Source organism: Canis lupus, chromosome 15 (assembly GCF_003254725.2).
Source record: "Canis lupus dingo isolate Sandy chromosome 15, ASM325472v2, whole genome shotgun sequence".
Taxonomy (NCBI): domain Eukaryota; kingdom Metazoa; phylum Chordata; class Mammalia; order Carnivora; family Canidae; genus Canis; species Canis lupus.
Genome location: NC_064257.1, coordinates 9,336,102 through 9,355,286, shown reverse-complemented (window position 1 = coordinate 9,355,286; position 19,185 = coordinate 9,336,102). Strand labels below are relative to the sequence as shown.

The 19,185-nt window shown below is 45.9% G+C and overlaps 1 protein-coding gene and 1 long non-coding RNA gene across 8 annotated transcripts in view; one reads left to right on the top strand and one right to left on the bottom strand.

Moving 5' to 3' along the window:
• On the top strand, window positions 1-12,952 carry LOC112642471 (uncharacterized). Of its 2 annotated transcripts, XR_003125270.3 has the most exons (5): window positions 1-192; window positions 740-1,559; window positions 2,135-2,196; window positions 10,663-10,811; window positions 11,091-12,952. It is a non-coding gene; the product is annotated as an uncharacterized LOC112642471 (long non-coding RNA). The 2 variants fall into 2 exon arrangements; XR_007402361.1 differs by having other exon boundaries at window positions 59-192; window positions 740-2,196; window positions 11,091-12,950.
• The window catches only part of RAB3B (RAB3B, member RAS oncogene family), an 82,660-nt gene that overhangs the window by 44,221 nt on the left and 19,254 nt on the right, over window positions 1-19,185 (bottom strand). The window lies entirely within an intron of this gene.

Genomic DNA, 19,185 nt, shown 5'->3' with positions numbered 1-19,185 from the left:
ACCGTGAGGGGCAGCAGTGACAGCACGGGGGTGGGGGTGGAACGCATCTTAGTTCACATCCCAGCTCGGCCACTTCCGGCGTGTGACTTCGGAGCCGTCCCCTGACCTTGGGAGAGGAGCTGCTGGCTGCGAAGCGCGCTGGAGGCGCCTGGGCTGCTGCGAGGCTCTTAGAGCATCGGCCGCGCGCACTCGGTTTGCAGCTTGCCCTCCGCCTTCTGCTGCTCCCGCCCTGGTGACCATGGGGGGTGGGGGGACAGCTCCGGGGCTGGAGGTGTGGGGGGGGGGGCAGGAGGCGGGAGCCCAAGAAGGCCCCGCTGGGAGCCACCTGCGCAAACGTCCGCTGGGAGGAAATTAAAGGGCTGGTGGAGCCTCTACCGGCGGGAGTGTCCAGGCGGCCCTTGCGCTCCGTCAGCGGCCACAGCGGCAGCGGAGGGGAGGCCAGAGGCCCGGCCGCGGGGGCTTCGCTCCTCCCCGAGTGGCCCCTCGCAGCCCGGGCGCAGCGGCCAACCTTGGAGCCGCCTCGCCTCCAATTTCCTCTCCTCGCTCTTGCTCTTTGCTCTTCGTCCCTCTTCTCTGGCTGCTCCAGCCCCGGGGGTGCGCAGCCGAGGGCCCAGCCGGCGGCCTGGAGCACACGGCCTGACCGGGAGGCGGGGGGCGGAGGGGGGGGCTCCGGGGCGCGCGACAGCCCTGCTCGGGATTGGAGCTCATTTTTTCTAAAGGCATTTTTTTTTTTTTTAAGATTTTATTTACTGATTCATGAGAGAGAGAGCGGCAGAGACCCAGGCACAGAGAGAAGCAGGCTGCACGCAGGGAGCCGACGCGGGACTCGATCCCGGGCCTCCGGGGTCACGCCCCGGGCCGCAGGGCGCCAACCCGCTGAGCCACCGGGCCGCCCAGATCTCGTTTTTGACACGCGGACACCTGGTGACCCAGCGGGGGGAGCGGGGTTCAGGGTAAGCCCCGAGGCCGCCCCCCCCGGGGGTGTGACCTCGGCCCGGCGCTAAGCCCCCACGTCTCCGGGCCTGGGCCGGGGGACACGGCGCCGCCTGCCTCTTCTGGGGCCCAACGAGGTCACCGATCGGCCAGCGGCCCGGGGAGCAGCGACAGGCCCCAGCCCGAGCCCGAGCCCGGGAGGCTCCCGGCGAGGTCAGCCGCGGGGCGGGGCCGGCGGCCGGCGGGCAGCTGGGGCCCGGGTGAGCGGAGCACAGCCGGCCGCTGCAGGAGGAAAGCCGGGCCTCCCCGGGCCAGGGCTGGGGGCCCGCAGAGCCCGCCACGCGGCCTTACGCCCGAAGCGGCCGTTAGTCAGGCGAGGGGCCCCCGGCGGCCGCACGGTGGAGCCCCGCCTCCGGCCCAGGGCGGGACCCCGCGGCCCGGGATGGAGTCCCGCGTCGGCTCCCTGCGCGCCGCCGGCCTCTCCCTCTGCCTTGTCCCTGCCTCTGTGTGTGTGTGTGTGTGTGTGTGTGTGTGTGTGTGTGTGTGTGTGTGTGTGTCTCATGAATAAATCAATAAAATCTTTAAAAAAATAAAGGCAAATGGAAGTTTGCTGGTGGAAAACAGAGGTCAGGGGGGAGGGAGGTGTGAGGGGAGGGTAATCCCTGGGGAAAGGGAGAGCGAGACACAGAAAAGTGCGCCCTGTCCCAGCCAAGAGGACCCTAAGCAGACATGATAAATACACGCAGTCTGGGATCCTGGATGGGATCCTGGAACAGAAGAGGGATATTAGGTAAAAACTAAGGAAATCTGAATAAACTCTGGACTTTGGTTAATAATAAGGTATCAATATCGGTTGATTAGAACCAACGTACCATATTAATTTAAGATGGTAATAATAGAGGAAACTGGATGCTGGGTAAATGAGAACTCTGCACTTTCTTTATAATTTTTCTGCAACTAAAGCTATTCTATTGTTTTAAAGATTTTATTTATTTATTTGAGACAGCGGGAAGGAGACGGAGCACAAGCAGGGGTAGGGGCAGAGGGAGAAGCGGACTCCTCACGGGGGTGGGGGGGTGGGGGGTGGTTCTATCCCAGTTCCTTAGGATCATGACCTGAGCTGAAGGCAGACGCTTAACCGACTCAGCCACTCAGGCGGCCCTACAACTATTCTAAAAAATAAAGTTTTTGTTTTTTTAAGTGCATCCTGTGTTTCGATTGGGGGTTTGGAGAACACATGGGTGCAGAGTGGACTGCCTGAAGGTAAGTGACTCAAGATAGAGCTGGGAAGGCAAAAAAGGGCCTGGAGTGCCAGGCAAAGGAGTTTATTGGGTACCAGTACCAGCCCTTCCTGGGCTTTGAGCAGTGGAATGACAGTGATCAGAGAGCAGATGGAGCACACAGGGGGACCCGCTCGGGCTGCTGCTACAGTCTAGGGGGTAAATAAGGAGAACCTGAGGTCGCAGAGGGGCAGAAGCGAGGCTCACAGTTAACCCTAGGTAAATATTTATGGAGCAGAACCATAAATATGGAGGAGAGGAGGGAAATGTGGGAGATAGAATTGATGGTTCTCATCAACAACTGGATGACTAGGACAAGAGCTGAGAAGAAAAAAGGAGGACCCTCGGTTTTGACGCAAAGGTTCAAAGAGAGGGACTATAGATACTCCCTGGGACTTGACCTCCCATCCTTTCCCATCTTGTCCACCTCCACCCTGGGGCTTGAGCTCAGAGCCCTGCGTCACTAGCACAGAGCTGACACACTCACAGAGGAAGGTGAGAAGCACAGGATAAGAGTCTCCAGCCGTCACCTGGCAACCCAAGGTGTGCGCCAAGGGTGTGGGGGAAAGGGGAGGTGGTAGAAGGAAGAGATCACAAATCCTCCGTTGAAAGGCCTCCCCTACCGCTGCCCCCACCTCAGCAACACATCAGGCAGGACAAGCAAGCTAGGGGAATCTTTGAAGGCTCCAGAGGCAACTGGGTATCTCTAGGAGCAGACACTGCTTCTCTCTCTATCCCTCACTGAAAATGGGGGTAGAAGGTCCACAACTCATGTGTAGTTTCTCTGCTGATGGACTCTACCCTGGAAGCCCCATGCCTCACAATCTTTAAAATGGTAGCAACCAAGAGCAGTCACAATAGTATGGTGCAATAGAACACTCACGAACCTACCCTGGCTCTACTCTCACTATGTGGCTTTGGGCAAGTTTATTGAGCCCCTAATATATAACAGGCATGGCGTTAGGTCCTTTCCTTATATTGTCTCATTTAATCTTTACTCCACTACTAAGAAGTAGTCATTAATATTATTCCTCTTTTAGAGCTAAGGAAACCAGGCTTCAGCGACATGTTATTTATCACAGTGCTGGGGCCACGTCTTCATTCTGCTTCTATCACTGCTGAACTAACCCGACTCCATTCTTCCTTTCACTCTGCCAGGGAAGCAGCTCCTTACAACCTACTACACTAAGGGCCAGGTCACTTACTTACATACCTATGTCTCAGCATCGTACAACTTTGATGCCCATCAGAATCACCTGGGAAGTTGTAGTGGGGTGGAGAGAGGGAGCAGAAGGAGCGCAGCTGGAAAGCTAAGAGGAGATAGTTTATAACACATAACCCATCCCTTTCTGGGCGTTTGCTTGGAGGCTCCAAATGTCAGCCATGATATTGGCTCCCTATCACCTGTAAGGTCTCTGCGGCATCACAGGGCAGTGGGAAGAAGGAAGGGCGCTGGCTGTGAAGAGTACAGGATCTGGGGGCCCCTGGGTGGCTCAGTCGGTTAAGTAAACCAATACTTGGTTTTGGCTCAGGTCATGATCTCATGGGTCCTGCTGGAGCCCTCAGTCAGGCTCCATGCTCAGCAGGGAGTCTACTAGAAGATTCTCTCTCTCCCCCTCCCATTCTCTCACACGTGTGTGTGCACTTTCTCTTTCTGTCAAATAAATAAATAAATCTTAAAAAAAAAAAATACAGCCTCTGGCAGCAGATGGCCCTAATTTTGAATCTCAGCTGTGCCATTTACCAATCTTAGCAAGATTTGGTTGAGTTCCTTAACTTTTGAGTCTTGGTTTTCTCATTTGTTCTGTGCAGTATAGTTGTAATAATTTTTTGAAAAATGCATGGAAAGCATTTGCACAATATACAGTTGCTTCTGAATAAATTACAACCCTTAGCAACATTTTCACCACCTATTGAGTGCTCTCTAAGTGCCCAAGCCCTTACCCACATGAAGATATAACAAGAAGGGTAGGGGAAGAGGGCACAGGACATGCAGGGGTTTTGAAGACAGATCTCAATTCATATCTGGACCTTGCCACTTGCTACTTGTGTGAACTTAAGTAAGCTACCTAACTTTGTTGGACTTTATTTTACTTATCTGTAAAATAGGGACAATAACAGTACCTAGCTCACAGGGTCTTGTGAGGATTAAATGAGTTGATAAAAGCTCTGAGCCCAAGGGTGCCTAGCTGGCTCAGTTAACGGAACATATAACTCTTGATCTCAGGGTCATGAGTTCAAGCCCCACATTGGGGATAGAGTTAATTTTAAAAAAAGAAAGAAAAAAAAATATATATAAAGGCACTGAGTACAGACGGCCACCAGCCAGTGCCACTGGCAGCTCACAGCAGCCCTGTGACAGGTGAGAATATTTTACATAAATGGTAGTTCAGGTTTATTGCCACAATAATTATTAATGTGTGAAATCAAGAGGGAGGCATTCTAAGTAGGAATGCACCTCCATCAGTCTCTTTTTTTCTTTGAAAGATTTATGTATTTATTTGAGAGAAAGGGAGCATGAGGGGAGGGGCAGAGAGGGAGGGAAAGAGAGAATCCCAAGCAGACTCCCTGCTGAACTGAACACAGAGCCAGACTCAGGGCTCCATCCCATGACCCTGAGATTGTGACCTGAGCTGAAACTAAGAATCGGACGCTTAGCGGGGGGGGGCTGGGTGGCGCAGGTGGTTAAGTGGCTGCCTTCTGCTCAGGTCATGGTCCCAAGGTCATAGGATGAAGCCCCATATCAGGCTCCCTGCTAATAGGCTGTCTGCTTCTCCCTATGCCTCTGCCCCTCCCCCTGCTTTGTGCTTTCTTTCTCTCTCTATCAAATAAATAAAATATATTTTTTAAGATTTTACTTATTTATTCATGAGAGACACAGAGAGAGAGGCAGAGACACAGGCAGAGGGAGACGCAGGCTCCTCGGGGTGAGCCCGATGTGGGACTCAATCCTGGGACTCCAGGACCATACTATGAGCCAAAGGCAGACACTCAGCCGCTGAGCAACCCAGGGATCCCGTTAATAAAATCTTTAAGAAAAAAAGAATTGGATGGCTTAATGGACTGAGCCATCCAAGTGCCCCTCCACCAGCCTCTTGACTTCTAAAAGCAGGAATCAAAAGAAAGCAAGGCTCTATTCCGCCCCCCGCCCCCCCCCCCGTCTGTCTTGGTACCATCTGTCTGCATTTTAATTTCTTACATTGTACCTTTTACTCCTCTACTCATGTCAGTCATGGCAAGCAACCCAAATCTCTCAAGCCACCTTTGATCTCTGGCCTCTGAATCCCATATAGCTCTGTACTTTATCTTTTCCAACCCTAGCCCCTCCGTTCCCCACGGACACCTCTCTCTGGGCCTTCTGACACCCAAAGTGAGTCATCAGAGAAATCTCTTTCTTCGTCTTCTCTGAATGTTTAATTCACCCCCTTGCTGTGATGGAAACCTGGTTTTCCCTGAGGACACAGCCTCCCCTAAAGTCTCCTAAATTGATGGTGGCTTCCTCTCTTACCACCTTTGAATCTCTGGGCCAGCAGGTGGAATAAATATTGTTGCTTTTCACCCCTGCTTCCAGATCATTCTCTTTCCTGCCTTCAAAAATCAAAACACCTCCAGCTTTAAATCTCACATCTTGACACTCTGCCACCCACTTATCTGCTTACTGACCAGTCAACAACTCCTGGTTCGCTTTTCATTCTCTCCATAATTCTTGGTGATTTCAAAGTCCATAGAGATGAGTCTTCCAACATCTTGGGGCTCTCACTTCCTTGAGCTTCTTTCCTCCAGCAATATTCATGTCTAACCCCTCCCAGCTCAGCCACTCACCCTCCTCATCATACCCTGCATCTTGTCATTGCCAATAGTCATTTCCAGCCTCCCATTTTCAGATCTCTAGGATTTTTCTAGCTCATTCCTTCAATGGTCATCAACCCCTATGATCTCACTGTCTTCTACCCCTCTTATGTCATCACCTCCCTCTCTGCCCAGCTTGCATCCTACGGCCAAAAATACACTGGCTTCCCTGCACACATTCCTGACTGCCCCGGCCTTCTATTGCTTTGTCCATACCCGGGAAAACAATACTTTTATTAAATCCAACTCTCGGGATCCCTGGGTGGCGCAGCGGTTTGGCGCCTGCCTTTGGCCCAGGGCGCGATCCTGGAGACCCGGGATCGAATCCCACATCGGGCTCCCGGTGCATGGAGCCTGCTTCTCCCTCTGCCTGTGTCTCTGCCTCTCTCTCTCTCTGTGTGTGACTATCACAAATAAATAAAAAAAATTAAAAAAAAATAAATCCAACTCTCTGCCTATTCTATGACTATATCCACCGAGCAAAAAGTGATTAGAGAGAAACACACAACCATGTTTCAAATTCATGAATTCATGAATTTAAATTTATGATCACTAATTTCAACTGGAGCCTTTTTTTTTAAAGATTATTTATTCATTCATTCATTCATTCATTCATTCATGATAGAGAGAGAAAGAGAGAGGCAGAGACACAACACAGGAGGAGGGAGAAGCAGGCTCCATGCCGGGAGCCCGACGCGGTACTTGATTCCGGGACTCCAGGATCGCACCCTGGGCCAAAGGCAGGTGCCAAACCGCTGAGCCACCCAGGGATCCCCTCAAGTGGAGCCTTAATGTTAATGAGCAATCAAATTACATTTCCCTAGCCTATTCACTCTCCTGCCTTCCCACAGGACAGTCTCCTCTCCCTTGAATCTCCATACTTCCTGCCCTCATCCTCGCCCTCAGCTGATGACTTTCTACTTCTTTGGAAAATGGTATCAGGAGAACTCCCACTAGTACATGTCACCTCAACCTGTGCCCATGATCCCTGCTCTCTCCCCTGTTGATGTGGATGCACAGTCTGTGCTCCTAGCAAGGGCTCAGGCTCTGCTTGTGAGGCCACCTCCTCTCATCAATTCAAGGATATCATCCCAATAATTCTCCCCTCTCTCCTGTAGCATCAGTTTTGTGTTTTTGTTTCTTTGTTGGTTGCTTAGTTGGTTGAGCTCTACTGGATTGCTCTGCCGGCATACAAACATGCTAACAACAACAACAAAAACACTCCCCCCCCTTCACCTTCAGCTACCATTTGACTCCTTTCCCTAAGAGCAAAAATCCTTGGGGGGTCTGGGGGGCTCATTCAATTAACCATCTGCATTTGGCTCAGGTCATGATCTGGGGGGGGGGTCCTAGGATTGAGCCCCACATCAGGCTCCCTGCTCAGCGGGGAGTCTGCTTGGCCCTCTGCCCCTCCCCAACTCGTGTGCACTCTCGCTCTCATAAAGTCTTTAAAAAAAAAAAAGCAAAAATTCTTGCAAGTGCTACGCATACATGGTATGTCCAATTTCCCTTCTCCCACTCCCAGCAGGCTTTCATCCCTACTACTCCACCAAATAGCTTGTATCAAGGTTACCACTGAAATCCATGTTGTTAAATCCAGAAGTCAATTCCCAAGCCTTAGCCTCACATTCATGACTAGCAGTAGCATTTGACACAGTTGGTCTCTCCTTCCTCCAAAAACTCTGTCTCTACTTGGCTGCAAAGACACCATACTTTCCCTTTTCAGTTGCTCTTTTTCAGTCTCCTTTGCTGATTCTTACTTATCTTCCAAACATCTTAGTGTTGGAATATCTCTGGGCTCAGTCTTCAGAACTTTTCTTCTTTCTATCTGTTGATTTTATTGGCTTCACCACCTCTATGCTGACGACTTGCTAATTTAGATCTCCAGCCAGGGCTTCTGCTCTGAACTCCAAACTCATTCATCCAACAGCCTATTCTATATCTCCATTCAGTTTTCCAACAGGCATCTCAAAATTAATGAAACCAAAACTCAGTCTCAATTGTCTCCTCAAATCCTGCTCTCCCTGCTTTTACAAGTATCTTTGACCTTCTGGTCACTCAACCAAACCCTCAGCATCATCCCTGACTCCTTGTCTTCCTTCTGTCCCCACACTCAACTCATCAGCAAATCCTGTCAACAATATTTTCAACATACACGCATCATCTGACCATTTTTTCTTCCACCACTACTACCTCTCTACTACCAGCCACACCATTCCTGGCCTGGATCATTGCAAATCCTAACTGATATTCCCTGCTTCTGCCCTATGTCTGTTAATAATTTATCCTTGAAATAAACATAATCCTTCCTCAGAGCAATCATATTAAATATTGAAGTGTAAGTCACTAAAATATTTTGGAGTTAGTAGTGATGGTTGCACAATTTTAGGAATACTAAAAATCACCAAACTGTATCCTTTAAAAGGGTGAATTTTATAAGATATGAATTATATCTCAACTTTTAAAGTGTTACTAACTATAACATGAATTGGACCCTGGAACAGTAAAAGGACATTATTTGAAAACTAGTGAAATGTAGATAAAGTCTATAGTTAAGTTAATAATATTGTACTAATTTTAATTTCTTAGTTCGAAAAATGTACCATGGTTATGTAAGATGTTAATATTGGGGAAACTGGGTGAAGGATATATGAGAACTTGCTGTACTCTCCTTGCAAATTTTCTATAAATCTAAAATTATCTAAAAATAAAGTTGATTTTAAAAATGTTAGTCAGATCATGTAATTCCTCTGCTCAAAACCCTCCCAACTCATTCTGAATAAAACCTGAAGCCTTTCCTTAATTTTTTGAGGAATCTTCATATGGTTTTGCTTAGTGGCTGCACCCACATTCCCAACCAACAGTGTACAAGGTTAGACAAGTGTACAGTGGAATAATGGTTCCAATGTCTCCACATCTTCACCAACACTTGTTTTTGTTTTGTTTTGTTTTGTTTTGTTTTTGTTTTGTTTTGTTTTGTTTTGTAATAGCCATCCTAACATATATGAAGTAATACCTTATGGTTTTGATTTGCATCTCCTTGATGACTAGTAATGCTGAGCCGTTTTCATATACCTGTTAACCATTTACCTGTCTTCTTTGGGAAAATGTCTTTTCAAGTCTTTTGATAGAACTGCCATATGATCTAGCAATCCCACTTCTGGGCATGTATGCAAAAGAACTGAAATCAGAATCTCAAAGAGGAGGGGATCCCTGGGTGGCTCAGCGGTTTAGCGCCACCTTTGGCCCAGGGTATGATCCCGGGGCCCTGAGATAGAGTCCCACATTGAGCTCCCCACAGGGAGCCTTCTTCTCCCTCTGCCTGTGTCTCTGCCTCTCTCTCTCTCTCTCTCTCTCTCTCTCTCTCTGTCTCTCATGAACAAATAAAATAAAATCTTAAAAAAAAAAAATCTCAAAGAGATAGCTGCAATCCCATGTTCACTGCAGCATTTTTCACAATAACCAAGATATGGAAACAATCCAAATGCCCATTGCTAAATAAATGGATATAGAAAGTGTGGTATGCACATATAATGGAATATTATCCAGCCCTTGAAAAAAGGAAATTCTGCATTTGCAACATATGAATGAACCTGAAGGACATTATGCCAAGTGAAATAAGCCAATCACAGAAAGACAAAAATTGCATGATTCTATTTATGACATATCTAAACTAGTAAAACTCATAGAAGTAGAGAATAGAACAACGGTTTCTAGGGATGCCAGGGTGGCTTAGTCGTCAAGTGTCTGCCTTCTGCTCAGGTCAGAATCCCAGGGTCCTAGGACTGAGCCCCGCGTCGGGCTCGTTGCTCAGCTGGGAGCCTGCTTCTCCCTTTCCCTGCTGTTTGTGCTCACTCTCCCTATCTCTGTCTCTCAAATAAATAAAATCTTTTAAAAACCAAAACAAAACAGTGGTTTCTGGGGCTGGAAGGAGGGGAAATGGAGAGTTGTTTATTGGTATAAAGTTTCAGTTATACAAAATGAATAAGTTCTAGAGATCTCCTGTATAACAGAGTGCCTATAATTAATAATGCTGTGTTGTGCACTTAAAATTTTATTGAAAAGGTAAATCTCATGTTAAGTGTGCTTATCACCAAAAAAAAAAAAAAAAAAAAGAAAAGAAAAAAGAAAAAGAAAAAGATGTGGAGAAGGGGACACAAGAAAACATTTAGATGTGATGAATATGTCTATTACCTTAATTGTGGGGATGGTTTCACACATGTTTGCCTAAGTCCAAATTCATCAAATGATATACATTAAATATGTACCCTTTTTTTGGTGTCATAAAACTGTTTTTAAAAACTCCAAAGTCTAGTTATGGAATAAATAAGTCATGGAAATAAAGGAGGCAGCATAGGGAATACGGTCAGTGATACCATAATAGCGTTGTGTGGTGACAGCTGATAGCTGCCCTTGTGGTGTAGCATGATGTACAGAGAGGGTGAGTCACCATGTTGTACGCCTGAAACAAACGGAACATTGTGTGTCAGCTATCTTCAAAAATAAATTTTTTTACACAAATTTTATATATAGGCCCATACACTCCGCCCCTCCCACCAGCTCTCTGGGCTCATCTCTGACCACTGTCCCCCTGTTCCAGCCACACGACCTTACTGCTCCAGGAGTGTGCCAGGGAATCCCCTGCCTCGGGGCCTCAGGGCTTCTGCACGTGCCATTCCTTCTGCTTCTTGTGGAGGGAACAGCTGCACCCCGTGGCATATGATGCAGAGGCAGGAGCTGTGACTGCAGGTACCAGAGGAGTCCCATCCCCTCACAGGAAAAGCTGCACAAAGCACACTACTGCGACACATGACCTTCCTTCATGTCAACCCCCTTTCTTGGGATGTCTCCATTACACCCTCCCTCTTTCCCCATTCTGGAGTGCCACCCCCACTGCCTTCCTTCCAGAAATCTTTTTTACCCACTCTTCCCAATACTGAACTCTTCCCTTTAAATTTCCATTGCATTCACTCAACACCACACATTTTAGTTTTTTATGGTTTTCTAACTTCTTTTTTATCTCCCCAGCTAAACTCTTTGTGCTATTAGGGCACAGCTCTGCCGAGGGAGTCAGCCACCAACCATCGCCCTCAGCACGGGACTGAGAAAGCATTCAGGTGGGCGTCCATCAGTTCCCGAAAGACACGCGGAGTCCAGCTGAGAGCACGTCCAGATGCCGGTGCCACGAGTCAATCCCTGGGAGTACCAGAGTTAATGATAACAAAAACTACAAAGTAATAATCATTTAGTAGGTGCCAGGCACAAGGTTAAGCATCATCTTATCTCATTCTCTCAGTACTATGTAGGTGCTACTGAAATTACCCTTATTTCAGAAAGAAGAAAGCGAAGCACAGGCCGGTAACAGGACCTGAACAAGGTAACAATGGCAGGAATGGGTTTGTAGCGTGGGCCTGGCTCACCGCTCACCCCACAGCCTCTGCTGCTGAGGACAGGCTGCACTGCTTCCCAAACATGCAAATCATTTCAGGGAATGTCGGAACACTGCCATGAGGCAAAAGCTGAGGCCAGCCTGGACCACAGACCCAGAGAGAGACAGCTCTGCCTCAGAGGACGTTATGATCTGTGAGACCTGACTCATTACAATATGGCCACCTCCTCCATGAAACCCTCCCTGATGTTCTCAAGCTGAGAGGGAGCACTCCCTGTCTGAACTCCTTTAGAACTTTCTGTGCCTCTCGAGGCATCATTCATGTTTACAGCATCATTAATATTTGTACACATGTTACATCTGTCTTATTGCACCAGTGCCTCTTAGAGGAAGGGATGGGTCTCACCAGTCCCTATCACAGCCAGCTATATGACGTGTCCTAAAAGCAATCACGCTTTGGCAAATGTCTTTTCTTTTGTTGGTAAAGATCTTCCCCAGCATTAACCTGAAAAACTCTGACTCATTTACCAAGACCCAGCTCAAGTGTCCCCTCATTTGTGAAGCCAAAAATAACTTCCCCAGGCAGAGGTAGCAGCTCCTTTCTCTCTCCTACAGCACTTTATCTCCTTATTGTACCATTCCTATTGTATCATAGCTGTCTATTTGCCCTCATATGACAATGCCTGGAACGTAATAGGTACGGGGTTATTGAATGAATGAGTACACAAATGGGTTGTAGGTATTTATTTTTCTCCCACACCAGTCTGGGTAGAGGTAAGGGGGTGGTGACCCAAAAAATGGAGGCCCCTTGAAGCCCCTTGGAGCCAATAAAGACTTCTGGTTAACTCATTTGCAAATTCCAAAGGCAGACTATGCCTGCAATTCTGATTTGACTTCCCATAGTCTTTGTTGTGATTTAAAAAATAAGATTAAACCTCTCCAGCAGCTGGTTCCTACTGGCTTTGGGGAGATGAAAGTGTCAACATGTCTGCAGCCACACCAGGAAACTTGCTGCCTAGAAAAATCAGTTCTGATTATCATAAGAGCTAAGTATGAGATGTTGTACTCAGGAACTGTTTCCATATTCCTGGGGCCACCGGGACCTGTCAGAGCCCCAGCATCCCTATTCAGCCTCCAGCCTCCTCTGTGCTGCCTACCAGTCTCTCTATGGCTGGCCAGCTTATGTTCAGGTGGCCAGATTTCACCTTCCTGAAGTGGTAGGAATAACTCCGGAATGTGTTAAGAAACCTCACTGTGGGGGCAGCCTGCGTGGCCCAGCAGTTTAGCGCCACCTTCAGCCCAGGGCATGATCCTGAAGACACGGAATCGAGTCCCACGTCGGGCTCCCTGCGTGGAGCCTGCTTCTCCCTCTGCCTGTCTCTGCCTCTCTCTGTGTCTCTCATGAATAAATAAGTAAAATCTTTTTAAAAAGGACTGCTTAAGAGCCACAATCCTTCTTAATGTAGATTTCTGATATGATCATATTTCCCCACATTCCTAAGCTCCATTACATTTATTTCATTCTTTTTTTTTTTTTCCTTTTAGAGAGGGAGAAAGAGAGAGAGAGAGAGCAGAGTAGAGAGGGGCAGAAGGAGAGAGAGAGAGAGACTATGAAGCAGGCTCCACACCTAGCATGGAGCCCTATGCAGGGCTTGATCTCACAACCCTGAGATCATGACCTCAACCAAAATCAAGAGTCTGATGCTTAACTGACCAAGCCACCCAGGCACTCCATATTTATTGCATCCTTATATTACTTGTTCTAAGGTATGTCTTTGACATTCTCAGATTTAATATTCACTACTTTTCATAATTTTAAGTGACTTTCAAGCCATGTGGTAACCTAAATTTCTTCAAGAGGGTGGTGTGGAAGTAAGATAGTTGGTTAGTAAGTGAATCTAGCTGGTGGCTTCCCAACAGCCTATGTCATCTGGTCTTATTGTTCTCAGCTCTCAGTTATGTAGGAAGTCACTTGTTGTTACCATAGAATTCAGGATTCCCAGAAAATCTCTTAAGGCTCCTCTTATTTTTCTCAGTTTTCATTATTCTGCCCAACTTCCCTTCAGAGTGAATGCTTACTTCTCTCTCTTTAATTATTAAGAGTTGTTAGAGGAGGGACTCTCCCTTCCCCCAAGAGTAAGACTGAACATGGAGATAGAGGCATCTAATGCCGACCTGGGTGGGATGCTTTAGGCATGAAGCATTAGTAAGTCTGGGCCACATGGACTTTGACCTTGGATGCATATCGCAGGAGCTAATTGCTGCTGTCCCATGTTGGCCTGCGATTGGGTTTCTACGTCTACCTGACTCCAGAGTGAAGTATTAGGAAGCTCCACTTCCCTGAAGACTTGGACCAGGTGCTTCACCCTAGCTTTTATCAGTCATAAGGCTGTCACATTACTCCCCATCTCTCTGACTTCTGCATCTATCTCTCATTTGTTTCCAAACTCAAGTAGGGAAGAAAAGGAGTATCATTTCTTGATCACTCAGGAACTTTAATAAAAATTACTGCCTGTTGAGTGTTTAGTCCATGCTAGGCATTATGTTAGTGCTTTACACACTTTCTCCTTTCAATATCATCACCAACACAACAAAACAAGTAGAATTATTTATCTATTTATTTATTTATTTATTTATTTATTTATTTATGAGAGCATGTGCATCCATGCATGGGTGAGGGGAGAGGGGGAGGCAGCGGGGGAGGGAAAGGAAGGCCAAGAATCCCAGGCAGACTCATACAAAGCCTGGAGTCTATCATGGGGCTCTATCTCAAGACCCCAAGATCATGACCTGAGGCAAAACCAAGAGTCAGAGGCTTAACTGACTGAACCTCCCAGGTGTCCCCAAATTAGGTATTTTTTTATTCATGTATTTAGTGTCTATCTTTCCTCCTAGAGGGCAAACTCCACGTGAGCAGGAAAGCTGTTTCCCCACAGCTAGTACACCTGGCACAATGTCCATGGAATGAGTTAAAGAATGACGTTTACAGTTTGGCTCCACGTAAGTAACTTCACATCTCTGACCTCAAACACCCATTCTTTACGGAGATAATTACCTCCCTGGGTCAGACCGAAGGTGGGAAAGAAACAGACAAATGAATGAGATCACACACAAGACGAATTCGCACGGCTGACAACGTGCACGATCCTCTGGTCTCCTGAAGGCTTCAGAGTTCTCTTTCGGCTCTCCTTTGTGTTTCCTCACTTGATCTTCATAACAACTCACGAGGCAAGAAGAGTTAAGGATTATTTTCTTCCTTTGATAGTTACGGAAACAAGCCCATGGAGGCGAAGTGTCACTCCAGATCACAGGACTGGAAGGCAGAGCCAAAGAGAACTTTGAGGCCTTCAGAAGACCAGAGGATTGTGCACACTGTCAGCCATGTGAACTCATCTTGTACGTGATTTCAGTCCGAGGTCAGCTCAGTCCTCCCACAGACCCCCAGATTCTTCCCTTGACCAGCACCAGACCCAAAAGTCCGTGCAGTGGGCCCCAAATGGAAGTAATGGAAGGCCCTCCCCCGCTCAACTCTTCCCATAGGCCTCTAATGGTTGCTTGGCAACCCTCACCCGGCAGTAAATGGCCTCTAGTCAGGTCTGTTGCTGTGGAGTTACCAAGTCTCTCTCCCTTCACACTTGTGCATGCTTCCACTCTCTATTAACGAGACTGCTCCCCTACCCTCACATCCCGAGTCTTCTCACATCCACAGACGGGGCTCTCAGGGACCTATGTAGCCAGGACTCCGAACAAAGCACTACCAATACCTTCATCATCCAACATCCTCCAGAGAGGATAGAAACTTCTTTTGTGAATGGTCCTTGCTCAGCAATGCTCATAACCTCCTCTTATTCCCTCTCTACCTTCCACTCTGACAATGGCTTTCTGAAATCCCCTAAGAGATCAAATTGGCTGGAGAAATTTAATTGAACATTTCAGACCACGCTAGTTCTGTTTCAGCACCCCTGGAACCACAGGAGGAAAGCCTGGGAGGGGACCCAGTCAGACTTTGCATATGGATCAGGAGCCAAGGAAAAAGGAACCTAACATTTATTGTGTTCCTGATATGTGCCAGGCATAAAACTATGTTATCACATGTAGCCCCCATCGACAAACCTGTGAGTCTTTTATAGCTGAAGATATTATTTATTCATGGAAATTAAGTAACTTACTAGAGCTCACGCAGCTTTAAAAAAATCACAGAACCTTTGTTTATAGAAGCAAATATGTGTAAGTAGATATATATCTATCTAGATATCTAGAGGAGATATGTGTTCCTCCTTCTTCCTAAACAATTAATTGATCATCAAATTCTATAAATTCTAGTTCTAAATCTCTCTTCTATTTCCATCTCTTAGGTCATCTTGACACTGTCTAGTATACATCCCAAATGGCTGTGTTCTCCCAAAATTCATACATTTGAAGCTCTAACCCCCAATTTGGCTCTATTTGGAGACGGGGATTCTAAGTTAGTGATTAAGGTTAACTGAGGCCATAAGGGTGGGATCCTGATCTAATAGGATTAGTGTCCTTATACGAAGAGACACCAGAGAGCCCCCTCACTCTCCATAAGCACCAAAGAAGGGCCATGTGAGCACACAGCTAGAAGGCAGCCACCTGCAACCCAAGGGGAGAGCTCTCGCCAGATATCATCCTGGCTGGCACCCTGTTCTTGGACTTCCAGTCTACAACTGTGAGAAAATAAATTTCTGTTGTTTAAGCTACTCAGTCTGTGCTATTTTGTTACTGCAGCCTGAGCAGGCCCTTATAACTTACCCAAACCACTGGTTTCTTTGCTTCCATCTGTCCTCCAAACTAAAGCAAGGGATTATTCTAAGATGCAAATCTGACCTTATTAAAACCCTTCTATGGCTCCCCACTGTCTGGTAATGGTCTCTAAATTTAAACCCCTGTAAGTAAGGCCATGTGAGCATATACCCACAATATTCGTATATTTACTTAGATTGTATATACATATATATTTACTTCTGTAACAAAAGATGCTAAAATATATTAAAATTACATGATGAATATTTAAATGTTTACATTTTAATGTATTTATGAACAGTACAGACTTTTTTTGCTATAGGAAACATATGCACACATGCACAAAATCTTTTTGCTCATTTTTTTTTGCAAAAGCTATATGATTGACTATGTCAGATCTAATCTGATCATCATTGATTTTACCTCAAAACATGTTTGACAATGAACTTGTGTTGGGAGTCAGAGAAACATCAGTTCAGCCATTTTCCGTGCCTACTTGGGCTCACTACACTGAGTATAGTCTTCAGGCAGAGGTTTCTTTGCAGGACACTTTTAAAACTATATATCCATTGTGAAGGCTTATTTAGTGAAAATTAGGTAGTATAATCAATAAAGTCACTGCAAAAGCTCACAATGCTCTGAACATAAAGAAAGGAGTGAGGGAGTCACCACTGCCAATCCTTTAGGGCAAACTGTCCTCTCTCACTTGAAGACTTTTTGAGTTCAGGATATGTGACCATGTGATGTGGAGATCAAATGAAGACATCTATGTCAGTCCATATTGGAAATATTGGTAAGCATGCATTTTATGTTCATAGATAAAAATAAACTCTAATAGTTTCTTTAGCTCTGTAAACAATCATCAGGTAGGTAAACTCTGGCCCATGACAAGAAACTTCCATATGCTGTGCAAGGTCTCCCTGACCCTCCAGCCCTTGCCTGATAGCCTATCCAGCAAATTTCTCTCTCAGCACCCTTCCCGGCTCCTCACAGCCTTGCTCCAGTTCCCCTGTATTCTCACCATGCCCCGATTTTCTGTGCTCTTACCTCTCTGTGTGTTGGCTGTGAAGAGGATGTCAGATAACACAAGAGGAAGCACCCGGCACATAACAGGTACTTAATAAATGTTTATTGATTCTCACCACGAGATTGGTGAACCAAATGGTAGTTAAACCAAAGTGGTTCTTCAATTTTAGCCTGCCTCCAAACCACCTGGAAGGCTCGTTATAACACACATTGTTGGGCCATCACTCAGAGTTTCTCATCTGAGGAGGGGCATGAGAATTTGCATTTTTTAAAATATTTTATTTATTTATTCATGAGAGACACACAGAGAGAGGCAGAGACATAGGAAGAGGGAGAAGCAGGCTCCATTCAGGGAGCCCGAAGCGGGACTCGATCCCAGGACTTCAGGATCACGCCCTGAGCCAAAGGCAGATGCTCAACCAATGAGCCACCCAGGCATCCCAAGAGAATTTGCATTTCTAACAAATTCCCAGGTAATGCTGATGATGCTGACTTGGAGACCACACTTCTAGAACCAATGAACTAAGTAGTTTGTTTAGCTTCTCACATTTCTAGTAACTCATAATTCCTCAATACTTTTAATAGAGACTAAATGAACAAAATAAACTTTTATCTCTATATAAATTAACACTTAACTTGATCATAAACAGAAATATGGGCTAGCACAAAGCTTGGAATCAGAAGGTCTGAGCAGGAATCCCACTTGCAACTGTGTGGTTGAGCTAAGGCAAGTTAATTACCAAGTTGGAATTTTTTTCTTCTGTAAAATAGGAGTGAATTAAAATAATATCTGACCCGTGGGGTTAATTGTAAGATAATAATATATGGAGAAAATTTACAAAATGAAAAGTATTGTATACAGCTAATAAGATATATGCACAATATATTAATGTACACTTAGGTTGAATGGAGAGATAATAAATAACACATACTTTGAATACTTTAAATCACTAATTTTCAAAATTTCCAATCCTAGAACTAATTTATTATTGATAAGTATATGATCTACATTTTGCTATATCATCTCAAATATGTATATATTTTATTAGTACCAGAGTAAATACCAACAATAGCTGTGGTGGCCAGCTTCTAAGATGGTCCCCAATGATCCTCACCTCCCAGGATTCATACCCTTGTGTACTTTCCTCCTACACTAAATCAGTGAACAATAGACTACTCTAAGTAATAAGAGACATTGCCACTTTCTCTATGGTTTCTTGGATCTCTCCCCCTGGGAGACGCCATGAAGATACTTAAACTCCATGGAGAGAACCACATGGAACTAAATCTTCCTGCTAACAGCCAATACTTCACACATTAGTAAGCCACTTTGGAATGGGATCCTCCAGCCTCATTCTAACCTTCAGTTGACAGCAACCCAAGCCAATATCTGGCTGCAACCTCATACGAAGCCATAAGACAGAAACCAAGCCACTCCCAAATGTTTGATCTACAGAAACTGTGTAATAATGAATTATTGTTTTAAGCCATCAAGCTTTGAAGTGATTTGTTATCCAGTGATGGATTATGGACACAGGAAATAACATTTACTGTGCATTTACCACATTCCAGGAACTATGCTAGGAACCAACAGCCCTATGCTGTAGATGATATTATAATCCCCAAAGGAAAGGGTAACCTAGAGAGATTAAATAATTTAGTCAAGATTCCAAGATTAATAAGTGGCAGAACTGGAAATCGAATCCAAATTTCTACCTCCAAAGCTCAGATTCTTAGCCACTCATTTGTATGAGCAGGATATAGGCTCTTAGACAGTTAAGCAGTAGAAGCAACCGAGCCCCACAGAGGGGAGAAACGTCTACAAGATCAGCAAGGGGCAGTTCAGGGGCTGGACCTTCAACAGCTCTAGTGCTTGATGCCATAAGACCCAGGAATTCCAAACTTGCCCCACCTCCCACTCCTCACACCAGCAGACTAGTCGCC